This window comes from Fundulus heteroclitus, chromosome 12 (assembly GCF_011125445.2).
Source record: "Fundulus heteroclitus isolate FHET01 chromosome 12, MU-UCD_Fhet_4.1, whole genome shotgun sequence".
Lineage (NCBI taxonomy): Eukaryota > Metazoa > Chordata > Actinopteri > Cyprinodontiformes > Fundulidae > Fundulus > Fundulus heteroclitus.
In genome coordinates this window covers 12,467,017-12,487,190 of record NC_046372.1, presented here as the reverse complement: position 1 = coordinate 12,487,190, position 20,174 = coordinate 12,467,017, and the positions used below count along the sequence as shown (strand labels likewise).

Here is a 20,174-nt window from a genome sequence, read left to right as displayed (position 1 = left end):
ATTATTATTAATTCTTTATTATTAAATTCCAGTTTATGCCAACCACTTTCCTTCCTTCCTTTTATGAGTTATGATCTGCTTAATAATGAAACAAACAAACAGGATTGTGAATTTGATATCCTTTATTTAATTTATTCAATAAAATTACTTTGAGGTCCTACGTGTTGACAGTTGTGAAATGTGGTGACAAAGGCCAGAAAAATAGAAATTCAGGCAACTGAGGATTTGCAGTTTGTGACTGAGGTCAACAGGAAGAATGAAAGTCAGTTTGCTCAGACTGAGAATGGGTTTTTATCTTCCTTTTACAAAACTCTCTCCAGTCTTTATTGCTTCTGTCTGCACCACTTTCTCAAAAGCCTTGAAATCATGCAACGAAACCACAACACTCCAAAACAAGCAAATAATCCTATTACGACCAAACGGAACCAACCAGACAGTTAAAATGAAAACGTGCCTCTGAAACTCACATTTATCCGAAACACTAATGCTCTACTTAAAAAGTGCACTTTAATCTGTTAATATTGTTTTGCTGTATTCTGGTAAAATATGCTCTACGGTTTGTGTTGAGAGTTGTAAATACTTTAAAATGTAAAAAGTTATATGACTGGGTGACAGTTACAGTACTGTAGGTCTTGGAGGGTATTGGGGTTTCAGGGTTAAGGCCAAAGAACGTGTGCATGTCTGTGTGTTGGACTCAGAGGGATGATGTGTTCACGGGTCGCTGAGTGGGCCACTACAGTGTCGTCACATTTGGGGCTGGGTTTTCTTTCTTTCTTTTTTTTTCCAACGTTCCTCTCCGCTCTCTGGTAAATCTTTACGCCTCCAGCTCGAATCCCATGCCGACTTTGTGTCCGCCGCCGTTCACGCTCTTCCCGTCGACCAGCGCAGAGAGGGTGAGCTTCACTCCTGCAGGGGGGACAGAGCAACAGAGAGCGCTTTAAGTAAAGAGCGCCTCCTGCTGCATGGAAATGGTTTTTAAAACTGTGCAACAGCGAACCTGGCCTGAGGGTCTGTGTGTATCCAACTCCAACGAGGCAGGCGTTGTTGACCTTCGCCTGTGAGGAGAAAATAAAATGTCACGAGAGTAATGATCATTATTTAAGACATTGTGAGTATTCTTATTGAACACACATAAGAAGATTTGATGTATTATATGTTCTGAGAGCAACATGTAACCCAAAAGGCTAAGAGCACGTGTGTCTTTTTGCCTTTTGGAACAAAACTGGTCAAAAAATAAATAAATACGATCAAAATGTTTTGAATTGCTAAAAAAGAAAGAAATCTAGAAACCTTTAAAAAAATATGCATTATAGTCACTCAAATGTATATTGTGAAGTCGTTAAATGACAAAAAATGTCTATTTCTTCCTACCTCTATTGGCTAAAATTGCACATAGGCATATCAGATCTAAGGCACATGATTAGAGCATCATTAGTCAGCTTTTTGAACGTTTGGCCTGTTTTAACCTCATGTTTGGTCCTCCTGACAGCTGAAGTTAGAGCGAACACCATGGCAAGATATAAAGAGCTGTCTGATGCCTTCAGGAGGACTACAGTAGTTTATGAAACTGTAAAGGGATTTAAAGAGATAAATTGTATACATACAAGTGATGACCATCAAAACAACTGCTCAAAACAGATGCGAATGGAAATCTCCAAAAAATAAATATTAAAAAAGCCATGACGGGGATCATCTTGCTACCGTTGTCTGTACAATCAGAAAGTGACTCCACAAGTTTAACTTTCGCTTTGCTCTCAAAGAAAAACTTTGAGGCTAGATTACGACAATAATTGCCAAAGAGAACATAGAAAAAGACCAGGACTGCTAGAATAACCAATCGTGGGAGAGATGAGTCTAAAACTGAATTATTTGAGCATCAGAACAGAGGACATGGTTGTTATTAACCAAACAACGCATTTCAAGAAAATGATTTCATGCCAACTGCGAAGCACAGAGGTGTAAGTGTCACGGTTTGGAGATGGTTTGCTGCAGCAGAATCTGGACATTACAGAGTCCTCCATGTATCAGAAGAGGCTCGAGGAAAATATGACACCATCCGTAAATACTTTTAAGCTCAAGCAGAAATGGACCCTACAATGTTAAAATTAACCCAAAAAGGACCAGCTTAGAATCAGCCGAGTAAAAGCCCAGACTTTCTCTCATTGAGAAGTTGTGGGGTGACTTGAAACAGGTGGAACAGGGACTCAAAAAACAAGTGGAAAAAAAAAACAGTCATGTTGGAGGCTGATAGATGGCCATCTCCCTGAAGTTGTCAACCAAAGGGGTTAACACTAGCTGGTAGGGTGTGCTAACCTTTTCCGCAGACAGCAGTTTGTTCATATATTTTATTTAATAAGTAAAACAAAGCATTTTCATGTCTACCAGTGATTCAATTCCTTTTTTTCCACAGAGCTATAAGCAAAAACTATACATTGATACGTTAACATTTCTTTTGAACAAACTGAATATTTAATGCTGTGTCCTAATTCTTCAACGTGGCCATGAGTTCAAGTGCCTAAAAACTGAAAGACAAATACAGTAGCTATGATATTGAACATAATTATTTCACTCCTCTGTCAAAAGCATTCAAATAAATTCAGCTTTTTTCCAGCAGATTGTCACACTGAAGAAGTCGCTATATTTTCTGCACAGTAACCTCAGCAGATTTTTTTCCACCATTTTTTAATAGTGCTTAATAGAAACGGGTCTTTGTTGATATCACAGTGAAACAGGAACTTAGTGATCACTAATTCAAAGTTCCTCACAATATAAAAAGTGAAAGTTAAAACTAAAACGTGCTTCAGTTATATTTATCTTAGAGCATATGTTAGAGGTGCCACTAAGTCTAGGTCCAGCAGAATTTTGCTAAATGTGTATCCTAAGATAGATTTTTAACTCCAAAAAATAAAAAGGTGTTGTATGCGTTTCCTTCTTACAGACACGGAGGAATCCTTATCCAGCTGGTATTTGGCTCCAATCCCAAAGCGTGTGTTGTTGCTTCCTGATGTCCAGGCCAGGTTCACAGCTGTCTCCAAGTTGCCGTTCACCTTCTGGTAGATGGAGCCACCAAACTCCGTACTATCATTACTGGAAAAAAAGAGCCAAATACAAGGTAAGAAGTGACGCAGGAAAAAAGTTTTTTCCCCCCATGACATGATCCGTTTTCAAGAACCAGGGAACAATTCTGGGGCAGCTGTGTTTACCAGGACAAATTTGAAATTGACTCATGAAAAGGTTACAGGTAGGGAGGTGGTGCTTCCGTTTACCAGAAACCTTTGAGTCGGGTTTTGTGGAGAAAGATTTCTAAGGATTTCTGATTGGTTTAATTTATTTTTACATTATAATTCAGTAATATAAGTGTAAAAGGGTCTTAAGATCGTATTTGCTGTTAACTTCAAATCAAACCGGTTTTAAATCATCAGCATCAGTTCATTCTTTGATTCAGATTCTTAATTCAAAATGAATATTTTAAGATAATTTAAACAACTTATTTTCTAAACCATAAAAAGAAACAAATCACAACCCCTGTGGATCTTTACCAGGTTTTTTAAAAAGGAGAAGCTGCAGCTGTGGTTAGTGTCGCTTCAGTATGGAAAGGCCTTTCGGTCATTAATCACAAGCTTGGAAACAGTTAGAAGCGGCACTAAACCTGGCAATAAAAAAGTGTAGCTCACAGAAGAAACCTTTAGACCTTCTAAATTGACCATTAATCTTGACTTTCAAATTATGCATGCAGGACTTTTTTTATGCAGTCACAGGACATTTTTCATTTGGTTACATGTAGATAGTTGGGAAAGCAGTCATTCTGCTCCTTCTGTTTGGAGTCCTCTCCAAGCCAAATTGAAAATGTCTGAACAATTCTCATTTAAAACTTTTAGTTCTTTCTTATGTAGAAAGCAAAAGGCATTCACAAAACAGTGCCAGTGTTTTAAAGATGTTACAGTGAAAATGTTGACCAATTAGTCAATTTTTAGCTTTATTTTTCTTATATTTTAGACAGTTATTAGACTTTTATCTTTCTTTAATGTCCAAAACTGTACTGCTTTTTAAAATTACTGTTTATAACAGATTGCCCTTTACATGTAAATTACGGTTTTATTTTAAGTGTTTCTGCAGTGTGAGCTGTGGACCTCTTGGCTTTGTCACCCTTGTAAAAGAGACCTTAGTCTAAGTGGGTTTAAACTGGTTAAATAAAGGTTAGGATTAGGTGATTTGGCTCAAAAATAAAATCTCTGATTTTACTACACTAAACCGATTAATCAATTAATTTTCCTCCTTTTTGTTTCAAAATAAAATTGTAGAAATTATTTTAAAAACTTGCTTTAATGTCAAGCATTTTGTCTGGGAGTTGACTGGACTTCAAAGTGCAACTAAATACAAACTGTGAAAAATGCTTGTAAAACAAGATGGCGGCCCTGCCGTTGTAAACAATATAAATAAAACTAAATGTTTGCTGCAAGTTGTATTACATGATGAGCTAAGAACAGGCTTCACTTCACTCGTGTAACTTCAAACTAACTTATTAAAAAATAAGTAAATGCATAAATTAATGTGCCTCATATTGTAGTTAAAAAAAGTGTTCTTATTTTTTTCTTAAAAATATATTCAGCATTGCATGCTATTCTCTTAATGGAAGCCCAATGAGTGATTTGGAAAATAAAATCCAGATTTTTTTTTTTATTTAATCTTAAAAATTTGTAAATTCAAATTAATCGATTTATCGGCCAGCTCTGATTAAGGTTCAACACAATAAAAACATTATTTATGAACGCAAGATAAAGACTACATCAGTAATGTGTGAAGGTTTTAAACCAAAATGTATTTTTTCTGAGTAAAAATCGATTTATCGGCCAGCTCTGATTAAGGTTCAACACAATAAAAACATTATTTATGAACGCAAGATAAAGACTACATCAGTAATGTGTGAAGGTTTTAAACCAAAATGTATTTTTTCTGAGTAAAAAAAAAAAAAAAAAAAACACTGTTTTCACCTTAAACAGGTTTCTGTTGAATGTACAGCACTTTGAATTGTCTTGTTACTGAAATGTGCTGACACATAAATCTGCCTTATCAGTATTTCAGTCTTGGTTTGAAACTTTTGTACTGTAGTGGTGATCGCTAAATCTTAAAGTGAAACTCAGTACTCAGCTTGGAAGGGATGACAGAGCTTCTTACTCATCAGATGGAAACTGTTCAAAACTACTGGCTCCCAAAATAAGAGGATGGACTTAAGTTATTGAATGCCACATGTGCACAAAGGGGATGAAATTAACGCTACACTTAAAACGCCAGAGGGTAGAAGTTAAGTTTCTGTGCAAATCAATAACAGGTGGTCCTTTTAATGCCGGAAAGCATGGGATCACTTCTCAACTGGGTCGATACGGCAGCAGTGGGAGGAGTTACCGCACTGCGTCTGCTGAAGTATCGTCCCTGTTTTGGACTCCACAGTGAAAACTTTCTCATTAAAACGACCAGATTGAATGAAGGTTTTTAGGAGGAAATGTTAAGGTTGCCATAATCGAAAACATGCCTTATATGTCCACCATTTCCTGTTTCACTGAGACGAACGACTCACACATGGGTGTGCAGCTGGAAGTCACCGGCCTTGTATCCAAAGGCGAAGTTGTTTTTCGTCAGTTTAGACTTGGCGGTGTCGAAGCCCAGCTGGTAGCCGACAAGCCAGCCCTCGAAGCCTAGCACTTGCGGGCCGCGTGGACGGTGGGACCGGCCCAAGTCGAAGTCCAGGTCACATCCCAGGTTCATGTAGTCCCGCTTGTATCCGAGTCTTCAGTTTGGCACTCTTCTTGCTGAACCGTACACAGCAGACGTTAAGTGTACATTTTTATTTGACTTAGTAGTTTTTAGCATAAAAAGGATTCTTGTTACCCGGTGTTAGGCACAAACGAGGAGTCCAATCCAAGCTTCAGCCCTTTAGCCAACTAAAGACACAAAAAGTGCAACCAATAAGCTATTTTTTTCCACCTTTTGAGTAAAATACCACACATAAAGAAAACTTTAAGCTCAACCTGGTCCTCCATGGTGATTTCCGTGGTCAGAGTGTTGTCTGTGGTCCATTTCTGGTTAAAAGTGAGACCCAGATCGCTCAGTTTGTACTTTGTCTCCAGGTGGCCTCCTGACTTCCCTGTGTCTGTGTTGCTGGAGCCCGAGGTGACGAACTCCTGCAGGGAAAACGAGGGATGAAGTAGTGATGTTGGGGGAATAAAGTTGAGAGGAAAACAAAGCAGATTAGAAGACTGATACAGAGCGGTGAGGAAGCAAACAAGGATAAAAGAAGCAGCGGAGGGAACCACTGCCACACGATCCTTGTCAAGTGTACGTGGCCTATTATGTAGAAGGAGAACTGAAAGTTGGAGAATCACACGGGTGAGAAAACTGAAGTGGGGGACTGTGAGGGAGAGGCTGGCGGAGTGGCTTTAAGGATGAGCGCTGCCTGCTACTGCTGCAGTTGTGTCTCTCAGACCAGAAACTGCTGGAAAGAAAACAGCTGGCAGAAAAGCATGTGCACATTACTGGGCTAATCTACACTACACCTGCTAATAATCATCACATCCAAGGAGACACACACACACAGACCTTCTCCGTCTTACCATCTAACAGAAGAGTCCAAAGAAGAAGCAGAAAAAAAAGAAGAGATGGGGAAAGTTAGGGCGAGCGTTAGCTTATAAGTGAGCTTTATCCACTCACTGGAAATATTACTGCAGCTCCGCAGATACTGAGGATAATGCAAATAAAGCCTGCTTCCGTATTCTGTAGCTTTGCTCATTCACATTACCTTGTAAAAGTACTCATTAGCTTTAAAGGGTTTTTTTTCTTACATTTTATCCCGTTAATAAGCAAAAACCTAAATGTACTTTATTGGGATTTGATGTAATAGAGCAACAGAAAGTACCACAAACTTAGGAAATAAATGGAAAATAGTAAGTGGCTCATAATTGTTATACAAATAAAAATCTAAATGCATTCGTTCCGTTTACAATGATAACTCTTAAAGGTATAGTGGACAATTATCTTTCAGCTTTGAGTTCCGGGGGGGGATCACCTTAATCTATTGGTTGTCCCACATGCCAATCATTGTGGCACGCTCACATAACACCAATGTGCGTGCTTGTTTCTTGCTCTCGTTAGCTTTGGTTTCAGCTGATCATTGTAGCTCCGCTGCTCTCACCGGATACTTTGAAAATGGCTGAGAGTCACAAGAAACAAACTCTCGAGTTTATGAGGAGAAGAGGAAGGCCTCAGAAGAAAGAAATAAGACTAGAGTGGATTTGGGAGATTCTTTCACGTGATCCCCCTGGGGAGCGGAGGAGCAGGGATAAAAGTGTGGAGAAGTTTAGGGTTAGGTTAGCAGGGTTAGGTCAGAAAAACAACATGTGGCTAAAAGCTAACACTGCCAATTACCCTGAAGACACCCGCCCTCCACAGTGAAACATGGGAATGCTGTTCTTCATTAGGAAGAGGGAAGCTGGTAAGAGTGGATAGGAAGATGGATGGAGCTAAATACAGGCCAGGAAGGAAATTTGTTAGAGGCTGCAATAGACTGCAGACCGGGGTAGAGGTAAATTCATAAAAATGTTATTCTCTAAATGTGCAAATTTGTTACATACCCCAAAAGACTTGCGGCTGTAATTGCAGCAAAACATAGATCTACAAAGTATTGGTCTGGTGGGCTGAATATAAATGCGCACAAACCTTTTCAGGTCTTGATTTGTAAAAGAATTTAAAAACCATGTATAATTTTTCTTCCACTTGGAAATTATGCACTGTTTTGAGTTGGACTGTCACAGAAAATCCCAATAAAGCACATTCAGGTTTGTGGATGTAATCTGAGAAAATGAACCCTCCTGCAGGGAACTGTATGGTTTTGAAAGGACAACAGGTTTAAAAGCAAAGACAAAAACACATATCCATACATTTCTTTGTGATTTTACATGCAGTAAGGATAAAATCTTACATATTAAGTTTAAAGTAGATGAGGTGTACACCACAGTCAACCCTTATGGCTGAAACTACTTACAACACCACTCTGAGACTTGGTCTTGACATCCAGTTTCAGAACTCCATAGCCTGCAGAGAAAGAAAAGCAGGAAATTGAAAAACTACAAAAGCTGAAGAGATAACATCCTGCTGCGGCACTGCGTGGCTTTAAAATGTGCAGGATAAATAAACATTTGTAACATACAGCAACTGTTCTCAAAATGAGTCCTGCATTAACACAGCTTTGGTCCAAATAGCCAAAATTAGACTGCGTGTGTACACATGCATCAGTGCAGAGCAGGTCCAGATCAATCGAATGGGATGACTCACCAAAGCCTTTGCTGAAGATGTCTTTAGCAGATTTTCCCAAGTCTGAGAATGCTGGGGGGACAGCCATTGTTCCTGAGGAAACACATCCAGTCCACATTTAAGCTCTAACTAACAGTATGCACAGTAATGTTAGTAATGTTTCCAAACCTAAACCGTCCATATTTTTAGTTTGCATCTGGAATTAAGCTTCAAAGCTGGTGACTAATTTTTCCAGAAGGATCTCCAGACCATTCTTCAACAGAGCCACGTTGGTCCCTCCCTCTTTACAGTTTTCTTCTGATGGACCAAACTTTATTTTAATATCTAAAAAAGAATATTTTTCAAGTTTTTTACTGAACAATGTTTCCTTTTTCTGCAGATTTGAACACATAACTTTGCAGCGCCGTACATTGATTTTAGCTTTTCCTTAAAAATACTCTGAAGCAACTGCCCAAGGAAAAAGGTCAATCTGAAGTAGCAACTAGCCAAGAGAACATCAAGGAAATTTCCAACAACAAAAAAAAAAAAAAATTATAAATATATTCCTTCAAGCTAATTTTAAAGGTACATATATTTATTCAACATAGTGCTGTGTCACATAACAATAGTTATCTTTTTAGTGATCATGACTGACTAAAACTGGGGGATTCTCAGCACTCAGTGGATTGACCAGCGGCAAGCCAGATTGATGTGTAGCACTCTCTATTCTACACATTATCAATCTTGATCTGCTCCAGGGACATTCAGCAGAAGTTTCTGAGCTGATTGGACAAAGCAACACCCAAGAGGTTGGTTCCAGCCAATCACGGTATCAAATGAAAATTTAAGCAGCAGCTACCATGAGAAACCACAAGTTAGGCTAGCTAGTCAAAGCACTTCTTGCGGGTTTTACTTTCAAAGAGGAAATCATGGATTCTGACAAAACAGTTGTGATAGCAGCAGTTACGCGTGCGTCCTCCTGCGCTGCCATGTTTATCTTGGTTCGACTGTGGGCTCGACCGCTCTTGTTTGGTCGCAGCCGTATGTCCCGCCCTAAACAATAATACTGCAATGTGATTGGCCGACTCATGCTGGGTGTGAAAAGATGGATTCTCGTGAGTTGGTGAACACAAATACAGCGGGAATTCAGCTTGCAGGAAAGATTAGCAAAGTCCAACGAACCAAGTGAAGATCTACGAGTGACAGTTCTAGATTTTACACAACATAGAAAATTCCTTTGGAGCCATTTCATTATCTGGACATGTAAACCTGCCTGCCAAGGTCTGAAAGAAGACCCCAGCTGTCATCCTCAGATGATAAAAAACTGGTTAAGAGATCTGTTAGATCCAACAATCCAATAACCACAAAATATTTAAGCCAGCCATGAACTTGAAACTGCTGCAATACCAGCACAGAGTTTTGCATCGTTTTAAGGTCAGATGAGACAAAAGAGGTGTGTTTGAAGGAGTCCAGGTTCAGCTTACAAACCTAAGAACACTGTAGCAAGTTTGGAGCATTGTGAAGCTAGTTTCACTTAGCAAGATGCTAGCACCTCTGTGTTTCAAACTTTGTACAGAGTAAGGCATGGTAACAATAGAACCAGGCTGAGGGACTGTTTCCACTCCCAGTGGTACTGGTGTATTGCACAAGGTGGCGGGAATAAGGAAGGGAGAGGACTGCCTCTCAATTTTTTTTAACATCACTTTCAAATACACAGCTAACCCTGGAAACTGATGTTTTAACAGAACAATACCACATTTAGAGCAGATGGTCTAAAATCAAGCATCTCCGCCTAGCAACGGGCTGACCTCATTTGTGCACCATGCTTAAAAGCTGGGTCCATGCCAGGAAACCAATCACATATCATAAAAGCGGGCGCTTTTCATTGCTACACAAAGCATGTGGTCAAGCTGCAACTTCCTGATAGACATTTTACGTTCATTTTTTTTAGCCTGCATGTAAAATAATGACTCGGTAGATCAGAAAAAAATGTAATATGAATTGCAACTACCTAAACTTCTGACTACCATAATTAGAACTAAGACTTAAATTACTGTATAAATTGTGATTTCTTTTTTTTTTTTATTTAAAAATTCTTTAGCTGAACACTTAACGCTAGAAATCTCATTTTTATCCATATATACTACCAGTCAAAAGTTTGTTTATTTGCTGGGAACCATTGCCCAGAGTTAGCGAAACCATTTTAGGTGACTTACCCCATGAAGCTCATCAAAAGAAGGCAAATAATCAAAACCGCTGGGGGGGAGGGGGGGGGGGGGTTACAATAGCTAATAGCTAAAATACACAAAATGTTTATTTCAACATTTTGTGTTCATCACATAATTCTATATACTTTTCAGTCATAGTTTTGACGTCTTTTCTATGTATCTGCAATGTAGAAAGTCCTGAAAATAAGGAAAAGCCATCGAATGACAAAGTTGAGTCCAAACCTGACTGGTAGTGTATTAAACAAAAAGCAGAGCATGACATTCACCACAAGCCATCAGCCAGCAGAAGAGTGCCTGATATCTCCAACCTGAAGATGTAAAACCTATTGATTCTTTGGCAATGATCCATTCACAATACAGCTGCAGCTATTAAGCTAATGAAACAGTTTCACCAGACATGTAGAACATTTGCAACGACAGACAACTTACCATTATTCACAATTAAACTGCATGTCAAATAAAAGCCTTCATTATGCAGCACAGGGAGATATTATGCGCATGATGTGCAAAGACGTACGACCGTGCAGAAGAGCTGACATAAGCAGTACGCTGGATTCTGCAGTCAGCAGCTGTAAAGGTGCTGCACAGTCCTGCGCACCTCCACACAGTCATCAGGGTCCCCTGGGTTAGCATGCATGCATGCATGACTTTCTAGGAGTTAGGAAGACATTTCTGACGGGGGGACGGATGGAGCATTTACACAGTTCTGCCATCACTCACAGCAAAGCTGGATTAATGTTTAACTTGATCGTCTTTTTTTTTTTTTTTGCCCCCTGACCGTTAAATCTCACATCTTTTCTGCAGAGGAGCTGGACTTTGCCCATCCGGTACTGCATCCCAGACAGAACCAGTGCAGACCGATCAAAAGCTCTGGAATCCAACACACTGAAACTGGAAAATCTTTTGGAGTGGTGCTGAGGTCAGCACTGTCCCCCCAAAGCGACGCAGGGACCCTGATGATAATTCTCCTCTCCCCCCCTGCATGCATCCCCCTCACCACTCACCGTGACCCTTGGGGGTGTGGTGCTGACATGTCACACAGACATCTTTGTTTCCTGCCTGCATGCCTGTTTCTGTCTTCTCCTGCTGCTGCACCACAATCCCCACACTCTCTTCCATGTCTCCTCAGGACGAGGGAAACGGCAACAAGAACGACAGAAAGGCGAGAAGTTCTGCAACGTTCTGACAGTTTTGGCTAACAACCACATCACCTTGTTTATGAATAGCTGTGGAAGTACATACTGTATGGCTGGTAGGGCCAAAGTGGCAATATAGACTTTCTGCGTGATGCAGCTGTATTTGAGCCCAGCTCAGAATGTATTCACTATTTGGTAAAATGCGCTGCAACATACAGCTTTTTAGAAAACAACAACAAAGGAGTCTCTCCTATTCTGTATTTAATGTCCACCAAAAGAACAAATAAATGCAAGAGCATCTCTACAAATATACTTATTGCACATTCAAATGTGATAACAGGACGCCGGTATACAGCATTTAATATCCCAGAGGGAAAATCAATAATGAATCAAAGCTTGGGAGTAGAGTACATTTTCGTTAGAGGTGCACCAATAAGAGCTTTTCTTTTAAAGTCTGCTGATACAGCTCTTCAGGGGAACGAACACTGGGAGCAGCATCATACGAAAAATAGTTCCTTACTGCACCAAAATAAATTTACTATACCGTAAAATGTTTACTATAGAAAGCTTTTAAGCTTCAAAATAGTATGTTGGCATTCCCAACAGAGTAGTCAATCCCATGAGAAATCAATTCAAAAGAATCGACCAGAAACCACTGGTGTGTCAATCACACAGGCGTATTTTTTAAACCCATATCTGATGTTGCCGCGGTGTATTAAGTAATAATAGTGAAATGTTTGTCAATATTTGTAACTGTTCATATTAGAGACAAAAGGTCTCTGTGTTAGATTGTTAAATCATACAGGCCTTGAGACGCCTTTTGATCATTGCTCATTTCCAACTATTTAGATTGGGGTTGCACACGACTTCAGATCATGGGTGAGAGAGCAGTCACTGTTACTCAGCTCGGCGGCTAAATAGAATTTCAAAATTATGCCAAAACAAAGACAAAATTATTAAAAGAGCTGACATTTCAAACTGTTTAGCACAATTAGCAAGATTAACATTAATAATTTCAAACGACACTGTAGTTCATGTAGAGTAAATAGACCTTCACCTGAACTATTGGTGAGATTTACTAGAAACGTCTAAAAGATTGTCAACATTTTCTAATCCAGCACATTTAATGAAAACCAAAATTCTACTCTTCAAAAGTATAAAATGGAGAAATGTTGCTGTAATGAGCTGAACGTCTTCCAATCTGCAACCCGTCTCTTTGTTTAACGTTCAATGAAAAGCCAAGATGTCGCCACAGAAAACACAGTTTTCTTTTTTGGTTCCTCTGACTATTTTTCAAACATGTCTGCAATACGCAAAATAAATGTGCTGTCCTCTTTCTGTAAAAACTTCTACACCCATTGTTGTTATAAGGGAACCTAGCATCTAGGTAAGGTGCATTAAATGATTAAAAAAAAAAAAAAGATTATTTTAACATTTTCAGAACAGCTAATGACCAATCAGGGATAATAAGCTAAATGCACAATTAAGCATATTTGTGGCCGTTTTATGCAACAATGCTTTTATTTTATGAATGATACAAAAAATTGCTTGGATAGTTAAAGAGGGTGGAAAACATAAGAAATCCATGTGATGGCCTATGGGGTTCTATAAAAATCCGTGGTAATATTTTTACAATTATTCCACCTACATTCTTTTTTCATTTTTATCACTTTTAGGTAATTGACAATATTTAATAAAAATAAATAAATGTGCCCAGAAAACCGATGAAAAAAAATAAAGGTCCTGCCTATCTAAATAACTTAATCCATGCTCATGCAAAACGCTTTTTGTGTTGTTCTTGCTCCAATCCCATCATTCAGCGCATCAGGGTCACCCAGCTTTAGAACATTCTCTTTCAGTCTGTGTCAAAATGCTCGGTGGCCACTGTGTTGCTCCTAATTTTTCCCTCAGCCTCCTCAGTATGCACAAGCTGACCCGCATATTTGCTGACAGCATGCAACTCCTCGCCCGTCATTGTCATTTCAGCCGACAGACGCCGCTTTTTCACTCCCCTCGCTCAGTCCATTTCTACCCCTTTCCCTCTCCGGCCTTCGTTGCTCTGTCTGGCCTCTAAGTTTAGCTCCGGTAAACATGACACTGCAACACGTGAGCTGGCAGCCAACATGTGTCCTCCTCCAAGTTCACCATATTGAAATAAAAAAAAAAATAAAAAAACTGTAAAATAAATGTGTTTGTCTGTATTATACCTCCAGTCTTTGGTTACAAGCAATCACGGTCTTGTCACTCACTGTGTTGTTTTCATTCAGCTGCAACCAGACTGACAGCTCAGACTGCGCTCAAAGGTCAAAAGGACATGTAAGAAGGTGAGACAAACACAAGATGGCGGTTGACGATTAAACACAATCAATTTGTCGAGAGCTGTCCATCTATTCTGATAGTTATTGCTTAGAAACCTAAGCCCATGCATCTAAAAACTAATTTAGGACTCAAATTGCTCCGGGGTCAATTATGCCTATTAGGAGATTAAAACTGCAATAAGTGGGCTATTCAACATGAAAACCTTGATAAGAGATTACCACTGAGGGAAAGACACAGGGGGAAAAAAAACATGTAAAAAAGGAAGTTACTCATCGCCAGCCTAATCTCTAGATAACATGAAACCGAGATAGTGTGTGCTTGTGGCAAATAATGTGTTTATGTATGTGAGAGACAAGGTCAAGTCCAGGAAAGTTACACCTCAAACGCCTTATAGGTTGGACCAAAACAACATTGTGTTGCATGGCATTTTGAATCAACTTGGCTTGACCATTGCTTTTATGTGTACAGTGAAAACAACCATTCTACTGGTGTGCGTAAGCATGTGTTTACCTGTGGTATTTGGCTCCAATAATGGTGATAGCATCACCTGGTTTTATTTTAGAGAGGCGGCAATCAATCAGCCAATTTTGCCTCGATCAGCTCTGACCGGTGATGTTAAAAAAAAAAAAATCATCGAGGACTTTTGCTAATCATAAAATGCACCAAAACTATGAATTCCTACCATAAATAATCACAACTTTGTTAACGGAATAAAACTCTGATAAAAGTTAGGGACCAGATATGGACAGACGCATTAACTGTTTGTTTGTTTTTTTATGGCTGTTACTCTTTCTGGATTTCTTTAAAACCTAACGAGCCAATTCAGATATGTCTCCTAAGAACTCTGGCATACAAACGGAGAAAATAAATGTGCTGCAGGTTTTTTGAGAGTTAGTAGTTGTCCATCTAGGCATCGAAAACATATGTCTCAAACCTTTGTCAGGTTTTTATTAAACCCAAAGTAATTGCACCAAAGTAGCATGTGTTTAATGAATAGGTTTTAGGATTGAATAGGATTTCAATCACTCATTTGCCTCCCTGCTGCTGCTCTGTATTGTTATTTAATAACATTAGCAAAACTCAAAACTGATTTTTGTGTCCCATCTCATGATTGTCAGTGGCGCCCATCTGAAAAACCTTCTGGGAGCACCCCTGGCTCTTTCCAATAACCTGCAGAAGCTGTTTTTCTCGTTTTTCTGGAACAAAAAAATTATCTGAAACTGTCAAAATTGAAATAAGGAGTTCAGATCTAAAAGAAAACCAGACAAATAAAAACCGGTATTGAGCAGAAGAAGCCTGATGGCTGGACCTCTAATAATAGTAAAGAATTTAATCTGAAACGGTCTGGGGAAGCAACAACTTCAGAACTTTGGATAGCGACATATAAAAGACCAATTGCATCAATTTACATAAAACAGCTGAAACTATAATTATTCCTGAGAGCAACGTGCACGACAAAGGCTCACCGTCGTTCTCCAGCGCGGTGTTAATAAAATGTCAGACGGACAGAGGTCCTTGTTCTGTCGCTTCTTGGGCTCATTTGAGATTCTTCAACAAACGCCATGTGACTCAATTTATTTATGTCAATGTATGACGTCGCGTCGTCTTGACCCACAGGAGAAGGCGTTTACCGCCGGATGCGTCCTGCTGGTCAGCCCTGTATGCACTCTGCACTGAAACGTGCACTTTTAAAATGCCATGCATACTTTCAAACATATAGTCTACACTTCCTAAAAAACTATTAACCAGCTATTCTTCTGGAGCGCAGACCAGAATTAATCCAACTAATACAAGATGCGCTTGAAAACATATATGTCAAGTTGGATTGAAGCATTTTGCAGCTTGCAGTGATTTTTTTTAATTAATTTACTGCAAGTGTTTCTGACAAACCCAGGCCTAAACTGGTAGAAACCCCAGGCGAAGCGTTTGCGGTGTTCCTGTCCCCCCCTCCTCTCCCTTCTCTGTGTGTGACTCGTTTCTCAGTCACAGTCAAGCGACCTTTGACAACAACTCGGTACAATGCGGAGAAACGGGCATGGCGATAGATTTACGAAGCTATGGCTTTGGTAAAGTTAATTAATGGCGTCTCACCTGAAATTTACAGCGGAGCGTGCAGAGTTTCGCAGCGTTCTTCAGTGTGCCTGAGTGAAGGAGAAAGCACAGGCGGACACACACTGAGCATGCGCAGTCAGGCCTCCCGCTGAGGGCGGGGCTGTTGTGTAAATGTCATTGGTTGGTAAACTTCCAGTGGCTTTACTGTTATATGTGGGAATAAACATGACAGCCCTCTAATCCAGCGGCCATTTTAATGGTAATTGATTCACTTTTAGTATATTTGACATTCAAACTGATGTGTCATCGTTTTATGTAGACGTTCACTGACACGTCCTATGATGTATTTCCAACACTGATAACTTCTTATCCAACTAAACACACTTAAGAGTTGCTAGTTTAATCGCTATTCATTACACTGCATCTTGAAAAATTTTTACATGATAGGTGTTAGGCTGTAGTTCAGACATACAGTTGAAACCAGACATTTATACATAAAACAGAGACAGCATTTTTCTCATTGTTTGACATTGACTGAGGATAAACTTTTCTTCTTTTAGGCCAGCTAAGATTACCAAAGTTATTTCTCCGTACTGATTACAGATTACTTAGTTATTTTGAGTTTCGATTACTTTTGTCAATACGAGATGCTTATGTATGCTAAGATTACTATATGTCTTTAAACACTTTAACATGGCCCCAAATTTGACTTAACAAGAGGCGCATATGAGGATGTATTTTAATACAAAACCTAAAGTACACTGCTTCCTTGTGCGGAATGATGAGAAAAAAATAAAAGGAAATCTACCAAGGTACTGGGAAGAGAAGTGTGGCCAATCTCTGGGTGCAATTAAGTGCAAATTTAATCCATTCAAACTATAATAAACATTTATAAACAGCATGGGGATGCCCAAATATTACTTTGTTTATAAAGGGCTGGATTATGTGTCCAAAAGATAAAATGTGTTTTATGTATTTACAAGTGCTGGTCTTTTTTTTTTTTTCAGTAATTCCATTCAAAAACTGAAATTTGGATATCATATTCATTCATTACACACAGACAGATATATTTCAAGTGTTTATTTCTTTTAATTTTGATAATTATACCTGGCAACTAATGAAAACCCCCAAATTCAGTATCTCTTTACTTAAGACCAATACAAAAAAAAAAAGGATTTCCAGAAATGTTGGCCAACTGAAAACTATAAACATGAAAAGTATGAGCATGTACAACACTCAATACTTAGTTGGGGCTCTTTTTCCCTGGATTACTGCAGCAATGCGGCGTGACATGTCCATTAGTCTGTGACACTCCTCTGGTGTTATGAGAGCCCAGGTTGCTCTGACAGTGGCCTTCAGCTCTTCTGCACTGTGAGATCTGACGTATCGCATCTTCCTCTTCACAATACCCCATAGATTTTCGATGGAATTAAGGTCAGGCGAGTTTTCCAGCTAATTAAAAACAGGGGTACCATGGTCTTTAAACCTGGTACTGGTAGCTTTGGCACTGTGTGCAGGTGACAAGTCCTGCTGGAAAATAAAATCTCTATCCCCATAAAGTTGGTCAGCAGCAGGGAGCATGAAGTGCTCTAAAACTTCTTGGTAGACGGCTACATTGACCTCTGACCTAAAAAAAACACAATGGACTAACACCAGCAGATGATACGGCACCCCAAGCTATCACTGACTGTGGAAATTTTACACTGAACATCAAGCAATGTGGATTCTGTCAGAACAATAAAGCATTGTTCTGATTTTTGCAAAGTACAAAATCAATACATGGAATATTGTAGGAGAAGGCTATAGTTACATTCAAGTACGGTTTGCACCACTAATGTTTGGCATCCGAATAAGAAGAATGATTATGCTGTGTTTCTAGAATTGAAGAGGTCAAAGATATGGGCACACAGCTGCCAACTGAAAGGCAAACTAGAGGCGTCCCAAATGTGGTGCTGATCATACATTCAAAGAATGTGAAGATGATGTGCAGGAAAAGTGCTGTAACTGCGGTGGATAGCACAGTGACATATGGAGAATGTGAAGTCAGGAAAAGGGCGGTAGAAATTCAACAAGTTAAAACAATCAATAAGATAAGCTATCCAGAGGCAATGAAGAGAGTTGAAAAAAAGAATGAAAGTTTGAAAACATATCATAAACCAGCATATGTTTGAAAAGACATTGACAAATAGGCTCATTGACTTGGAATATATCATAGTTGAAGTTTGGACTAAAGATGGAAAAATGTATTTTCTAAGTAGACCTGCAAAAAAAAAAAAAACATTTTGCCCCCCTCTTCAAGGTCTTGTGAGCACTAAACTTGACTGAGTTGTGTGCATGAACCGTGTGCATTTTGGCTCACCGCAGTTTAAGCAGAGACCCATTTATTAAAGAATGTAAAGTTGTGTTTTGTTATTTGTTTATGCGGTAAATCTGACTTAATGATCTAGGACATGTGTCAAACTCAAGGCCCGCGGGACGCATCCGGCCCGTCAAGGCAATTTACCCGGCCCTCAAGAGCCAAAAAAGGCACATCATGTCATAAAGTAGAAACATATACCCTTTTAAAGTGAATAAAGTGGCTAAAACTGTGCCTCCTGTAGCGAATGTTGACTGTGTAGTAACACCATTCTGCCACTAGATGTCAGTTTTCCCACAACACATTAAAACAACCCAGAAATTTCCAAAAAGAGAAAAAGAGAGTTTAAAGTTTAACTCACCACAATATCAACTTTTTTGCAGATAAACTGTTTAAACTGGGCCTTGGGGTGCTAATTTTATGTTACTGTGCTTTTTTTTTTTTTTTTTTTTTTTTACATTTTATGTGAACTGGAATAAATTTATGAAATCAAGTGTCACCTATACACCTGCAACCGGTCCTTTTAATGACTTCATGATGCCAAAGTGGCCCAATATAGAAATGGGTTTGACACCCATGGTCAAGGGATTTTTTTTTTTTTTTTTTTTGCCCTCCTAAAGGAAAGAGGGGTTCAGTTAAGAAATAATTTTAGCTGATGTAGTACTTTGGTTTAAAGGTGCACTTGTGATGACGAGGTTGGTTGTTTTCTTAACTGGATCTAGTTAGATAACCTTTGTCCCCCCCTCAAATTAAAAAGCCTGGCTCCACCACTGGTTATAACCATCAAAATGAAAAGAAATTAACACTTGAAATATAGTAGTCTGTGTGTAATTAATGAATATAATATACAAGTTTCACTTTATGAATGAAATGACTGAAAAATAACTTTTTCCTGAAATTCTGACCAGCACCTGTATGCCCCAACCATGAAATAAAGAAAAACCTTTTGTGAAAATGCCTGCCAAAGCTGCTGAGATAATCTTCTTAACAGTAAATTAATCCTGTACCGAGTTTTAGTTCCACTGTCAGTGGTTCACCATGTGGCTTTTCTTGGATCACTTTTGATAGGTTTTAACTGCGATTTTGGAGATGCTCTTATTTGTCAAGCACTTAAAATTAGACCACTCTAAAACTGAAATCCCTAATAGTCACTTGTGACCCAATATGTCCCACCTACAAACAGCTCCAGAAATAATCAGTGTCATTCACTTTGAGTGCGCCGGTGGCTAATTGGTGAATAATGCCGATGTAAACAAAATGTAATCAGTGATAAAAAGTCCACAGTGTATTTCGTCTTATGACAGTGCACTCACAAAAAAAACAGGGCTCTTCCTAATTTTGTTAGATAATGCTTACAAGCCCATCAACTTTCTAAACTACTACTCTCAGGCAAATGGTATGATATCACATCAAAACCTGAACAACAAGACTGAATAAAAGTTCACTTTACATGTTTTGCAGTTATCTGTTATAATATATATATATATATATATATATATATATATATATATATATATATATATATATATATATATGTGTGTGTGTGTGTGTGTGTGTGTGTTTTGCTTTAAACCTCCCTTGCAGCGCCTGACAGACAGTACTCAAGACTGAAGAACTCTCCTCCTCAATGAGATCACGTCGTGTTCGGCCCCACGGATAGATAATCAGTTGGCGAACGTGGTTTATACCTTTAAATTGATCCACTTTGTGTTTTCACGCGTGATTCCCCAGTGTCTCTCGCCAAACAGCTGAATCCCGTGCGCTCGTTGTCCTCCTGTCTCGTCTCGGTCTGTTTGCGCG

The 20,174-nt window shown here is 39.0% G+C and overlaps 1 pseudogene; it reads right to left on the bottom strand.

Moving 5' to 3' along the window:
- Positions 1-716: 716 nt before the first annotated feature.
- On the bottom strand, positions 717-16,164 carry LOC118564802 (annotated as a pseudogene).
- Between the last annotated feature and the right edge of the window lie 4,010 nt (positions 16,165-20,174).